The following is a 13547-nucleotide window of genomic DNA, read 5'->3' on the forward strand; positions in this document are numbered from 1 at the left end:
GTACTAACCACCTCGTGATGTATGGAATCGGCGTTTTCCTTCGATTTATAACAGAACAAACGTATACATATAATATAAGTCACTAGATTAGAAAGTCACTACTTTAGAATGAATTTACAGGTTACTAGATATATCTGCCGCTCCACCCGCATTAAGAATAAATAATATGGAGTAGACTAGAAATGAAAGGTCATGCTATATCGGTTTGTATTGTGTATAAAAAGTATTTTATTGTTAAATCTCCTAAATCCGTCTTTATAGCGAGTTCCTTCTTCGGTATTACGTTTACTTCAATGTACATAAACAATTTGGTTACAATTACACTTGAATGAGTTGACGCCTTCAGCTCTAACACTAGGAGCAGGCTAAGGGACCCCGGTAACCGTACTCGTCGAACTCGACAAAGAGTTCAACATGCAACCTAACCCATGAATCAGCTCGCTGAGTTTCTCGCCGGATCTTCTCAGCGGGTCGCTATTTCGATCCGGTAGTAGATTCATTCGCGAAGCAGCTGCTCTTGAGTTGTTAGGTCTCCTTCGGAGGCGTTCGGGCAGCTGTTAGCAAATCCCACCCCTCCTACCTGAGCCTTTGCCCGCCCACCTGTCCTGGTGAAACTGGAAGGGCCTCCGGGCCACCTGTACTCTTTAAATAAATAAAAAAACACTCCATTGAATCCGCTCTCCGCACTCCGTTTTTAGGCAGCGGCTTGGCTCTGCCCCTGGCATTACTGAAGTCCATAGGCGACGATAACTACTCACCCACAGGGGGGGTCGTCTGCCTAAAAGGGCAATAAAAATAAATAAAAAAACAAGTCAAGTCAACAATCGATTTGACAATAATTATTGATTAAGGGTCAATTCTAAGCCATACTATTTATATAAGCCGTATCTAATGTACTGACACACTTCCATGACGGTATCATAATAATAGAAGATTTTAGATAGTAGGTACATAGATGAATTTATAATCTCGTTCATCAGAATGTGGTTTTGCATAAAACAAATTGATTTACTGCCAAGCGCAAAAACTGTTAATCAATAACCGACTTCAAATCAAAAAGGAAGAAAAAACGCTAAATTTTGTTGCCTCCTTGAAATAATAAAATCAGGAATCGTGGTTTTTTTCTTTCTTTTTTTTTTAAAATTTTTGAAGTTATACTTCTTTAGGCGCGTTTTGAAAAATTTATGAGAGTGAAATTTTACGATGCGCGCGCACCGTGACACAAAATTAACAGAATGAAGTTGCCCACTAAATCGCTCATTACAATACGACGGACTTAACTTGGCGAGTCTGAATATAGCCGCAGGTGAACTTTCGCGCATGTACACTCGTAAAAAAAAGTGTTATTAGCATTCATTTTTTAATAATATAAATGACAAAATTATTATTTAATATAATTCATACTAAATATTATTAAATTATTAACGTTAAATATTTATTGTTAATCATTAAAAAAAAAAAATTAATAAAGATAAAGTATAACTTCTTACGCGCGTACATAAGTACACGCACCCTTTTTTTCTCATCTATTTATTCACGTTTTAAATAAATAAATGTTTCACATCTAACAAACAGGTCAGCATTTTGTCATAAAAAGAACAAGCCTAACTAGAGTCCCTGTGGTAAGAAAAGATGAGGTCCTCGCGAAACTTTTCGTCTTGCCCGGGCTGTGTATCTCTCATAATACTATGTTAATGTATAGATAATACATGTTTCAAATAATACTACGTTTGCACGCTAGCCTTGGTAAACGTCCACAAAAACAAGCGTGTGAACGGGGTTTATGGCTGAGCTAGTCGCCAATTCGGGCAAAGGTTTTTTAACACAAATCAAAGGAAGCTTGCGGCAAGCGCTTGTGTCGTACATTACACGTTGGCGCGTTTTTAATATCAGTATCTATGGATTTGTAATCCACCATCTTCTTTGGCAAAATTTTCGCTTCCTTTGTACTGTATGTATTTATTGAAGAAAATATGTCAAGCTAAACGCAATAGCCGACACAACTTCGATCGACTTCGACGTCCACGTCTGCCATGCTTGCCGGCACAGCTTGCCTGTCCGGACCACACTAACGACCCGGAAGCGTGTAAATGACATCCAAGCGGTTGTAAAGTCTTGGAGATTATGGACGTTTGCCAAGCCTCGGCAAGCGTGTAAACGAAGCATAAGATTTGCTTTATACGATTTTCTTGAAATCGCCTTTTTTTCTACCTATTCTAGTAGCCTCGAGGGGTTATTCTAGATTCGCCTAAATAGTAGGTGAGCTCACGGGGCTCAAACCTGACGATGTTGCTAACACGGACCCTAGCAAGAGCCGTGCTTCGCAGAATCTACCACCGAATCGGAAACGCGACCCACTGAAAAGACCCGCCGAGAAACTCAGTGGGCAGAAATCGCCATTAGCCAAATCGTTGTAATCTGCAAAATATATACGCCACTAAACTTAACCAAACTGTAACCCACATAATATTCACTAACATATCAAAAGGAACTTAAGCTAAATCTAAAATGGGCATAAAATTTTGTGGTTTACTTTATTTTTACTTATTCGATTGAATATTCTATAACTATTACTCAAAATAATTATAAGAATATTTTATAAATGGCATTAAATAGTATAGTATGCTTTATTTGTGAATAAGTCAAAAATAATCAATTAGATTTGATTATGCATTTAGACTTCTTATAATAAAATTAGCACAATATATGCAATGGGCAATAAAAAAAATACTAAAAAATATACTATACCTATAACATTAATACTTCATTTGGTCCATCGTTAAAATATATAGATGTATATATATCTATATTAAAAACATATTATCAAATAGGCAATTTCTATGCATATTATTATCAGCTTTAAATTGTGATTATAAGTTTTGAGTGCCATCTGCTGGAACATTTAGTTAAAAAATAAGCTACCGCCACCTTTTGGCAATATAGTGTACTACTTCATTTTTAGTACTAAAACTTTTCATCAAGTAATAGAAACTAGATGGCAGCATAGTTTATTTTAGAAAGCATTTGTAACCAATAATAAAATTTCTTACCTAATTTAAATTTTATTGAACATTATTTTTATTTTACTTATATGTCCTTTTAACATATAATGAAACCTAAGAATCCCACGTACCTTTGGGTACGATACGATGTGTGCTTCCAAATGTTTAATATTAAGAGTATAATCTAGAGTAACAAATTAGGTACGTATTAATTCGACCTAATAGTTCGTAATTCCTAAACCTACATACTACATATGACCAATATCCAAAATACTATGAATATGCAATAGTTTATAGCTAAAATTAAATGTAAAATGTAAAGGCAGGATATTATTACTTGTGGTTTTTGGTAGCACTCCTCAGTTTACTGCTGGAGTCACGTATTTACAACTCACTTCGCTTCGGCTATGCGATTCGGAATTTGTGATTTTGTTACCCAATGTAAACTTTAAACATTGTGCATAATAAACATTTTATGCATACAAAAATAATAGATACCTATATATTTATATGTATTTTTAATTTGTCGGAAGCATCGCTGATGTGGGTTGCTGCACCAGGTATAAAACCGCTGACGTATTGATAATAATAGTTCTATCTCGTTCGTTCTTACGTCGAAACGTGTATACAGAACAGAGCGCGAAGTTGCCAGGGCTACGTAACTGAGCAAACAAGGCTCGCCTTCCTAGTCAGCGAGAGACCCGACGAACGAACGACCGACTGGCGGCGCCATTACTCTCAAAGTATTCGTACGAACGTGACTGTGTGCCAGCTTTTCATTTGTTTTTCTTTCATCGATCGCGTTAGAACATCGCTACTACGCAGTGCAAGGTAAGCGAATTAGTTTAGTTTTTCGGAAGCAGTGATCGTGTTTAATACAGTTGCGTGGAACTATACGTTTCGTGGATATGGAAAGCTTTCTCGCTTATTTATGCAAAGAATTTACTGAGGGCAGTGTGTGCAGAGAGTACAAGCAGCCGAAAGAGGCTCGCGGGTGAGGCGCGGCGCTACCTTCGCCGCCTGCGCAAGCTCGCACCCTACAAATTATAAGTTTTAAAACTAAATTGTGTAACTATTCAACTAAATCACGTGCTTCTTTCATTTCGTGTTCAGTGCTGTGTAATATTTATATTCTTTACCCGCATTTTGTATTGTAACAAGTTTTATAAGCTTTTGTGTCACTCTGTAGGCAACAACTACATAATTTTCTTTGTGTGTTTGAAACCCGTGAGCGGTTTTACCTACTTGATTTTCGCTTGGAATCGACTTGAATAGGTTATCATTCGATTTTGAATTCCTTATCTTGGCGCTAGACTATCATCGTTAGATACATGTAATATTACTTTTCCACGTTCGCATTGAAACGAAATACCTTTTTCGGAATACCAGGAAACCCATATTAAGACCACGTTTGAGTCACGTCTGAATGCAACAGGATAATACGACAAAACACGTAACATATTAACTTATCTGCAGCAATTAGCCCTAATGGTTACCAATTATAAACAAAAATACTTGATCGGGTATCGATGAATGGCGCCAAGTCGTACTATGATAGACACGGTACCGTTATATCGCTTTTGTTATACCTATTATTATGTTACCCAACATAAACTATACAATTTCGTATTTTCATTCGCAAATAACAAAAGAGCGGAATCGATTTTAACAAATAAATGAACTCGTTCATTCAACCCTGCAAACAGAAGCTCAGTTCAATGCACAATTTGTTTATTATTTTAATTAAAAAACAACAAAAAAAAAACGTGTATCACATACATAAACTGCATCGGTTGACGCAACGAAAACGCGAAACACATCATTCACCCTTTCACTGTTTTTAAGACAACGTACAATTGCTTTTGCATAAAAACGAGGTTAGCCAATCTGATGACATACAGTCGATCGTTACAAAGTTAGAGCCACCGAAGTGTCGACCTTCATTCGGACGCGTTACGTGACGGGTCTGCTGTCTCACTCACCAGACTCGCATCACAAAAAACCCCTATGATCAACACTCGTCATTGAAAGAAGCTTACTGAGTTTCTCGCCGGATCTTCTCAGTGGGTCGCGTTTCCGATCCGGTGGTAGATTCTGGGAAACTGAGGCAAAGTGTTAACAACACTTTCGGTTTGAGCCCCGTGAGCTCACCTACACGTTAAGGTAAAGCTGAAGTAGCCTCTCAAGGCTATCGGCATAGGCAGGAAAAATAAAATATTGAAAGATTTCATGATCCGTATGTGAATCGAACCTTTTTTTTTTTTTCGATACGCGTCACGTTTCAAATGATTCATCGGAGAAGACTTTAATTTCCGTTTCGGTGTTGTATTCGATGTTGCAGCGAACAATTATATTACACGTTCAACGTTCCATATGAACCGTAAAATGTTCATTGTCCCGAATTGAGTTTACGTGCGTGCATGCAAAGTCGAGGCAGAGTTGAACTGTGACGTCATCGATTCTTTAACGCCTTTCTGTCGATAATTTTCTAAACTGTGATCTAAATATTTAAATAAATTCAATTAGAAAAACCCGAAAATAAAGTCGGCTGTTTTTTAAGCTATTGCGTAGCTTTTATCGCGAGCCTTGAGCGCGGCGACCGAATCATGAAATTCCGTAACGAAAAAAACCTTACACCCCTCACTCCGCCTACCATGTAGCTGCGTTCAACACATTCACACGTTGCGCTTGTGTAGTATTTGTGAATAAGCGCGTGGCGTGACGTCACACTGCATGCGCATCATGAAAAGTCTGCCCATCTCTCTTTCGCGCGGTCTAGCTTATGAGTGTGAAGGGGACGGTTAAGGTTTTGCTTTTATTAATGTTTAATATAGCGTGGTCTTGTTTTATTATTGTTTTAATATTAAATTATCATTGTCTAATTATAATTGCATAAGTTGATAAAGAATGCTATGCAATAGCTTTATTACGGCAGTTCCCGAGTGCCACACGTTTGTTTTTATTTTTTTAAATAGACGATCACATGCATTATAGGTATATCACGACTATGCATGTTTCGCTCGAAACATAATACCTGGAACTGGTTTTCATTTCCTGTTTCACCTTTATCTTCCACAAAGGCAGAATTTGTACCGCAACTATGTTTTAATTGCGATGATATTTCTTACTAGGTACTATTGAAACGAATGAGATGACGGTTGAGAATGAAGTACTTTATTTCTTGGTAATTGACTATGGTACACTACTAGTACATATTGTGACCACTAGATGCCGCTAGTATAAATTAAACTTATTATTTTGATATTAATAAATAAACATATTTTAACAGCACCACTTATCAAAATAATCTAATATCAATTAACAACAAAATCAAGAACAACAACTTGACCTTGACGTTTTTAAACTTTTTGAACTCCTAATAATTTTACTAAATAGTTATGTTTGGCACCACTTAGACTTTTCGTTAATATATCGGCGGGCATCTCAGACGTTGACAGATAATCAATTTTTACAAGCTTATTAGAAACTGCTTCTCGTATAAAATGGTAGCGCACATCTATGTGCTTAGTTCGTTTGTGAAACAAAGGATTTTCCGTCAACTTTTGAGCTCCCTGATTATCGTTGTAGATTACAACAGTATAATTACAATCAACAATATCTGATAAAATACTTTTTAAATATATTGCTTCTTTACATGCCTCAGCAATGGCCATGTATTCGGCTTCAGTACTTGACAACGCTACTGTTTGTTGCTTCCTGCATTCATAGGATACTACACAGCCTGACAATTTAAAGCAAAAACCTGTGTAGGATTTCCTATCTATACTATTTGAAGCCCAATCAGCATCTACGAAGCCTTCTAAATTACAAGTGTCTTTAGTAAACTTCAAACCGTAAGACTTAGTTTTTTGTAAATATTTTAAAATTCTTTTTGCATGATGCCAATGAACTGAAGTAAAACAATTATTAAATTGGCTAAGATAGCTCACACTGTATGATATATCTGGACGCGTTAATACTGACAAATACATAAGATTTCCTATAAGCTGTTGATAGGGAAACTGTTTGTCAACACATTCTGCCTTATTTAATCTCAAATTACATTCCATTGGAGTATCTTTTGTATTACAATCATTCATATAAAACTTTTTAAGAATTTGTTTTACAAATTGTTCCTGATCAATGGTGATACAATTATTTTCATATTTCACTCGCATGCCTAAACACCTTTTTATTTTACCTAAATCTTTGATTTTAAATTTTGACATTAGCTTTTTCTTGAAATCATTAGTCATAGTCTTACTATTAGAAAAAATGAAAAAATCATCAACAAATATTGCAATGATAATCTGCTCATTTTTACATTTTTTACTATACAAACATGGTTCTGAAACTGACTTTACATAATCCATGTCTATTAAATAATCATTTATTCTGGTATTCCATGCCCTAGCAGACTGCTTCAAACCATAAACTGCTTTTTTAAGTTTAAGAACACAATTACTTGGACAATTTAAGCTAGGAGGTGCGTACATGTACACATTTTCTGTTAAAAAACCATTTAAAAATGCTGTAACTACATCAAGATGAAAGATTTCAAAATGAAATTTTACACTTAATGCAAACAGAAGTCTAAGTGTAGAGTATCTAAGCACTGGTGAGTAAGTTTCGTTAAAATCTACTCCATGCTGCTGAGTGTAACCTTTCGCTACAAGTCTAGCTCTATACCTAACACTGTTATTGCTTTCTAGCTTTTTCTTGAACACCCATTTGCACTGTACTACTCTATCTGCCTCCTCTTGTTTAACAATCTCCCACGCTTGGTTGTCTTCAAACGCTTGAAGTTCATCAGACATAGCCTGCTGCCACTTGTCTTTCTCTGGACCGTTGGTAGCTTCATCATAAGTTATGTCTTCAAACCAAGACTCTGGTTCATCTGAAATACAAAGATTGGTAAAACCATACCTTTCAGGAGGTTTCCTGGTACGCTTTTCCACCAATCGAGGCTCTTCTTTCTCAGATAGCTCTTCTTCTTCAGATAATGTCTGATAAGAGTCTCCTTCAGTAGAAGTTGTACTTTTTTCTGAATCATATACATAAGTGGGATCATCCTGATTTGTCAATGTTATTTCACTTTCTTCAGTAGAACTTTCCTCTTGTGCTGACTGCTGTTTTTCTATCTGTCCTTCGTTTATTTCTATTTGAGTAGTATCTGGTTCCATTACAATGACATCTCTGCTGGTACATATTTTTCTAGTTTCTAAGTTATACAATCTGTAGCCTTTCACATTCTCTGGATACCCCACTAATATGAATTGAACTGCTTTCTTGTCCCATTTCAATCTTTTATTTTTAGGAACATGCATCATTACTGGGCTCCCAAATATTCTGACATGACTGAGATCAGGTTTTTGTCCTGTCCATACTTCAATCGGTGTCTTTTGGTCCAAACCTGAAGCCGGTGATCTATTTTTCAAGTATACTGCCGTGTTAACTGCTTCTGCCCAAAAACTTTTATCCAGTTTGGCCTCGAACAATAAACATCTTGCACGTTCAACTATAGTCCTGTTGAAACGTTCGCTGAGACCATTCTGCTCCGGAGTATATGGGTTCGTCTTCTGATGGATAATTCCACTATCTATCAGATAATTTTCCATCATATCTGAAGAAAACTCCCCTCCATTGTCGGTTCTCAATGTTTTTATCTTTGTTCCTTTTTGATTCTCAACCATTTTTTGAAATTCCTTGAAACGCTGTAGAGTCTGATTCTTCTCCTTTATAAAATATACAAAAGCCATCCTGCTAGCATCGTCAACAAACAATAGAAAATATCTTGCCTGTCCAATCGATCGAACCTCCATAGGCCCACACAGATCTGAGTGAACTAAATCTAGCAATTCTGTACTTCTATGGTTTCGTAATTGGAACGGTAAACGACTCTGTTTCCCTTCACAACATACTTGACAGTTGGATTTTTTTATATTAGCCTTCATATCAAACGATATTCCGTCTACAGCACCATTTTTCATCTTCTGCAAATCATTACTATTAATGTGTCCCAATCTTCTGTGCCACTGTTTTGCATCTGTAGTCTGAACTGCTGCCGCCAACACTTTCTCTGATCTTACTGTATTCAACTTATACACACCATTTTGTAGATTTGCTATTCCAATAAGCTCATTTCGTTGATTATGTATATAACATACATCACTTTTGAAAGAAACTTTGTTTCCTCTTGCTATCAACTGGCTTACTGACAATAAGTTTGTTGTTAGATTAGGTATGTATAAAATGTTGTTTACCTTAATATCAAACTGAGAATTATTCACAACAGTAGTAATCTGTGAATTTCCGGCACACACTACTGGCACAGTCATATTATTTGCAACAATAATTTCCTTCATATCGTGTACTTTTCTCACTTGCAATAAGTTTTCTTTGCTTGATGTCATATGAGCACTAGCCCCTGAGTCGATATACCAGTCTTCCCTATTAAATTCACTATGAAAAAAAGCAGCACTAAATGCGTTTACTTGCTTTTCTTTCAATTCAGGACACTGATTCTTAAAATGGCCAATTTTCTTGCACTTGTAGCATTTTATAATCTTTTTTACATTTTGCGTGTAATTTGAAGTTGGTTTTTCAAATTTTTTATTAAAATTTTGTTCTACCCTTTGTTTTTGTTTCGACCATAATGCAATTTCTGAGTCATGGTCACCTACCTCAGAACTCATATCAAGCAATTTGGTTTTTATGACATCAGAATTTATGGCAATTCCGGAATGTTCTATTGCCATAATCATCGGGGCAAACTTTTCTGGCAGCCCCGCCAACAGCAATGATCCGATCCATTCCTCATTAATTTCAAACCCTGTACCTTTTAGTCTTTGTGCAGTTTCCACTATCTGACTTACGTAACTTGTCATGGATTCACAATTATCAAGTCGAATGGATATCAGTGTTCGAAGTAGGCTGATTTTTCTTGTGAACCCGCTGTCATCGAATAACTTTTGTAGTTTCTGCCACAAATCCTTGACTTTGGTTTCATTTTTGATGTGCACATATAGCTTGGGATCAATGGTCATGACGAGTTTTGCTTTCGCTTTTCGGTCTTCGGCATGACTCAAATCAACCGGAATGGCGTCGATGTCTATGCCTTCCAAGATAAGAAAGTTTCTTGCTGCGAATGCCCAGTCGTCATAATTTTCGCGTCCTTTTAATTTCGGCACATTTAATAAATAACTACCTGACGACATTATAATTTATTTTCTGATACACGATAAAAAATTATATAAAATTATTTGAAACACTTTTGCACTGGGCCCATAACTTATTGAAACGAATGAGATGACGGTTGAGAATGAAGTACTTTATTTCTTGGTAATTGACTATGGTACACTACTAGTACATATTGTGACCACTAGATGCCGCTAGTATAAATTAAACTTATTATTTTGATATTAATAAATAAACATATTTTAACAGGTACTATAAAATTTACTAATGCTTTGCTTAACAGTCGATAAGCTAAGTCTTCCACAGACAACATCACGTAAACCGTTTTTTTTTTACAATGGCGGCTTTGTAACCAATAGGTCGGAGATCAACATTTAATACTGTTGTTTGATCTTTGCTCTCCACTGGATCAAACAATGAAGCTACTAAACCACTCAGTTATACTTTTGTAATTCTTATTAGATTCGAAACTGTTATCTCAATGCGCCTTAAAAAACTGACTAGATACGTGAACAGAGAAATCCTTGGAAATTAAATCGGAATTCGACTAACCTTAAGGCCATCCTCAAGTAGGTCCTGTTACACGGATGTTGTAATTAAATATGTCACAGAATATAATGAGCTTAGTGCTTACGATATTATCATATTGCTTATATGATAATATCATATGATATGATATGATAAGCTCGTACAGGCACAAGGATTTTAATTCGCACATTAGTGATGAAATAGAACAGCAGTCGATTACAAAATCATTGAGAATAAATCTTTGCGAGTCGTAAACTTATTTAAAACTAGTTTTACGATTTAATATCACGTTTTTTATTATTTTTGGAGAATATTTTGAATACATAACAGTTTTTATGAACGACTGAAACTGACTACAAATGGTTTTAATGGACTAAGGTCAGGAAAAAGCAGCCATTTTTTTTTGATTCGTTTATATTCTTTTTAACCAATTTATTTATCACTCAGTTTGCAGTAACAATATAATGTCAATTCTTCCTCCCAGCTACTGACGTTATTTTACAAAAAGAATTACAAAAAAAAACTTACAAAAAAAATTCATCCAATCCGACATGATCCAATGATGGGTCAATATTTAATGTATGGTTTTCTTAACTGAAACAAGCCCATTGAGTTTCTCGCCGGATCTTCTCAGTGGGTCGCGATTCTTATCCGGTGGTAGTTTCTACGAAGCACTGCTCTTGCTACGACCAGTGTTAGCAAATTCTCTCAGGTTAGGCCCGTGAGCTAACTTAACCGTTTGGGCGTAGCTGAAACAGTCCCATAGACTACCAGCCAATAGGTAGGGAAAGAAAAAAAAATACTGAACCCATTAACATTCCTTTGTTGTTTGAAATCTGTTGCTATCTCAAGCCTCTATAACATTTTTATGTGAAATATATCAAGATTACGAGCGAGCATTCTCGATTATTGTTTTAGAAAAAGCTAAATACGTCATCCCTGGTTTGTATCGCGGATAAATACTAGATATATGATATAAATGGTTTGTAAAGTTTTCTTAACCATTAAGATCCAGAACTGTGAAGAATTTGGTGTATTAAAATAGAGTTTGTGTTTCAAATAAGAGCGACAGCTTCTTAGAGATATTAAGAGAGTTTATCTTGTCACAGATATTGCAAAACACGTAGAGAAATATTAGCTTACATTGAATCTTTATCGGCACGTCTTTGATAAGAAATAAACATGATTAGTAGGTATATCTAAGAACAGTATGTAAATAGATCGAACATGCAGTTAAAATTACGAATGTTGCCAGATGGCCTCTGGGATGGAATTACGCACCAAGCACACGTCATCAAATGACAAAAGGAAACCGGGCCGCAATGAATAAAAGTAATCTGGAAAATATTTACATTTACAAATGGCAACACTTGAGAGTTTGTGTTCCCAGAAACGCAACAGAACATTTCAATCATTCCGCTAAGCCGGGCACAAACACACAAACTGCAAGCCATAGCATTGCAGCGTCTCACTTTACATTTCTTGATGTCTTGAATACTTTTCGTAAGCGCATTAATTTTGATGTCATTGTACGTTATAAAATCAAATAGAAGTCAGACCGCGAATACAGGCCAGGGTTTGCGATCTAAAATACGAAGAAGATACTCATTTTCTCTTTCTAAAAGAATGACGTAGAATCGCGATATAAACATAGTAAAAAATAGCTAGTGTTCTGAATTAGTATCCCATCTCTTCCGTGGAGGTCGTAAACTAAGGGAATCTCCGAAAGAACGTGCAACAGCGTCTTCCGGGTTTAACCCAGTGTATCGGAATCGCTAACGGCCATATACTGGTAGCGAGGTGTTTTGTGAGTCTACATGAGCATGGATAACAATCCAGCCTACTTCTGTCGCGAAGCAATCGTGCATTCCGGCTTGGAGGGTGGGACAGCTGTTATACGACATAAATTTCGTCCTCATCCCTCAAAGAGGATATCGCCATTTAAATTGTCTATGAACTAATGTAAGCACTTAAGAATGAGTGTTCTGTGAGGTGTTCTACCCGTCAACGCAACAAATAAAGATGTATTTATAAATGAATATTTCATTAGTTTATCCCGCATATAGGTAGGTACATCCCTACTGCGTTCTTTGTGTTACTACTTCGCTAGTTTTTTTTTTGTACTTACGGAAAGGTTTATGCCACAGTAACTATCGAGTGAAATGCGAATAGTTTCCAAAAATCTTAATCATAAAAAATGCAAATAGTTTCCAAAAATCTTTGTCATAAGTAATACTAGTGTTCGCCCGGTGCTCGAAATTCGGTAATAATCGCTACCACCTCAGAATTTTGAAATATTTTGTGTTTTACATTTTGTTTTTTTTTTTATTGCCTAGATGGATGGACGAGCTCACAGCCCACCTGGTGTTAAGTGGTTACTGGAGCCCATAGACATCTACGACGTAAATGCGCCACCCACCTCGAAAATTACATTATCTCGATTGTTTTATTTATTGTTCTGTTGTGTTTGTTCTCGATTTTATTGATAACACTAAAGCTCGTCAATATGAACTGAACAAATAAAAGGAACGATTGACAAACAAAGGAGACAGAGGTACTCAAGTGTATATGTTTGGATATTTATAATATGTATATATTATAATATTATATGTAGTAATATATATATTACTACGCGATCGCCACCAAGAATGTTACTTAATAGTCAATGCATTATATTTTAACTTCTATCTTCCCTAACTTACAGCCCCCGTAATAGTTTCTCGCACGATGGCATGTTCGTTGTAAGCATACCGCGAATTTAAAATAGTATTCATACGCCATTGCGAAAATTACAGCTACGGGTAATTAGCTTTATCTATC

At 36.0% G+C, this 13547-nt stretch overlaps 1 long non-coding RNA gene across 1 annotated transcript in view; it reads right to left on the reverse strand.

The window, feature by feature from the left end:
- Positions 1-10779, reverse strand: part of LOC134198896 (uncharacterized) — a 53677-nt gene extending 42898 nt beyond the window's left edge. The window contains exon 1 of the long non-coding RNA XR_009973168.1: positions 10752-10779. This is a non-coding gene — a long non-coding RNA (uncharacterized LOC134198896). The remainder of the gene's footprint in view (positions 1-10751) is intronic.
- Between the last annotated feature and the right edge of the window lie 2768 nt (positions 10780-13547).

The sequence above is a fragment of the Bombyx mori genome, chromosome 5, assembly GCF_030269925.1.
Source record: "Bombyx mori chromosome 5, ASM3026992v2".
NCBI lineage: Eukaryota > Metazoa > Arthropoda > Insecta > Lepidoptera > Bombycidae > Bombyx > Bombyx mori.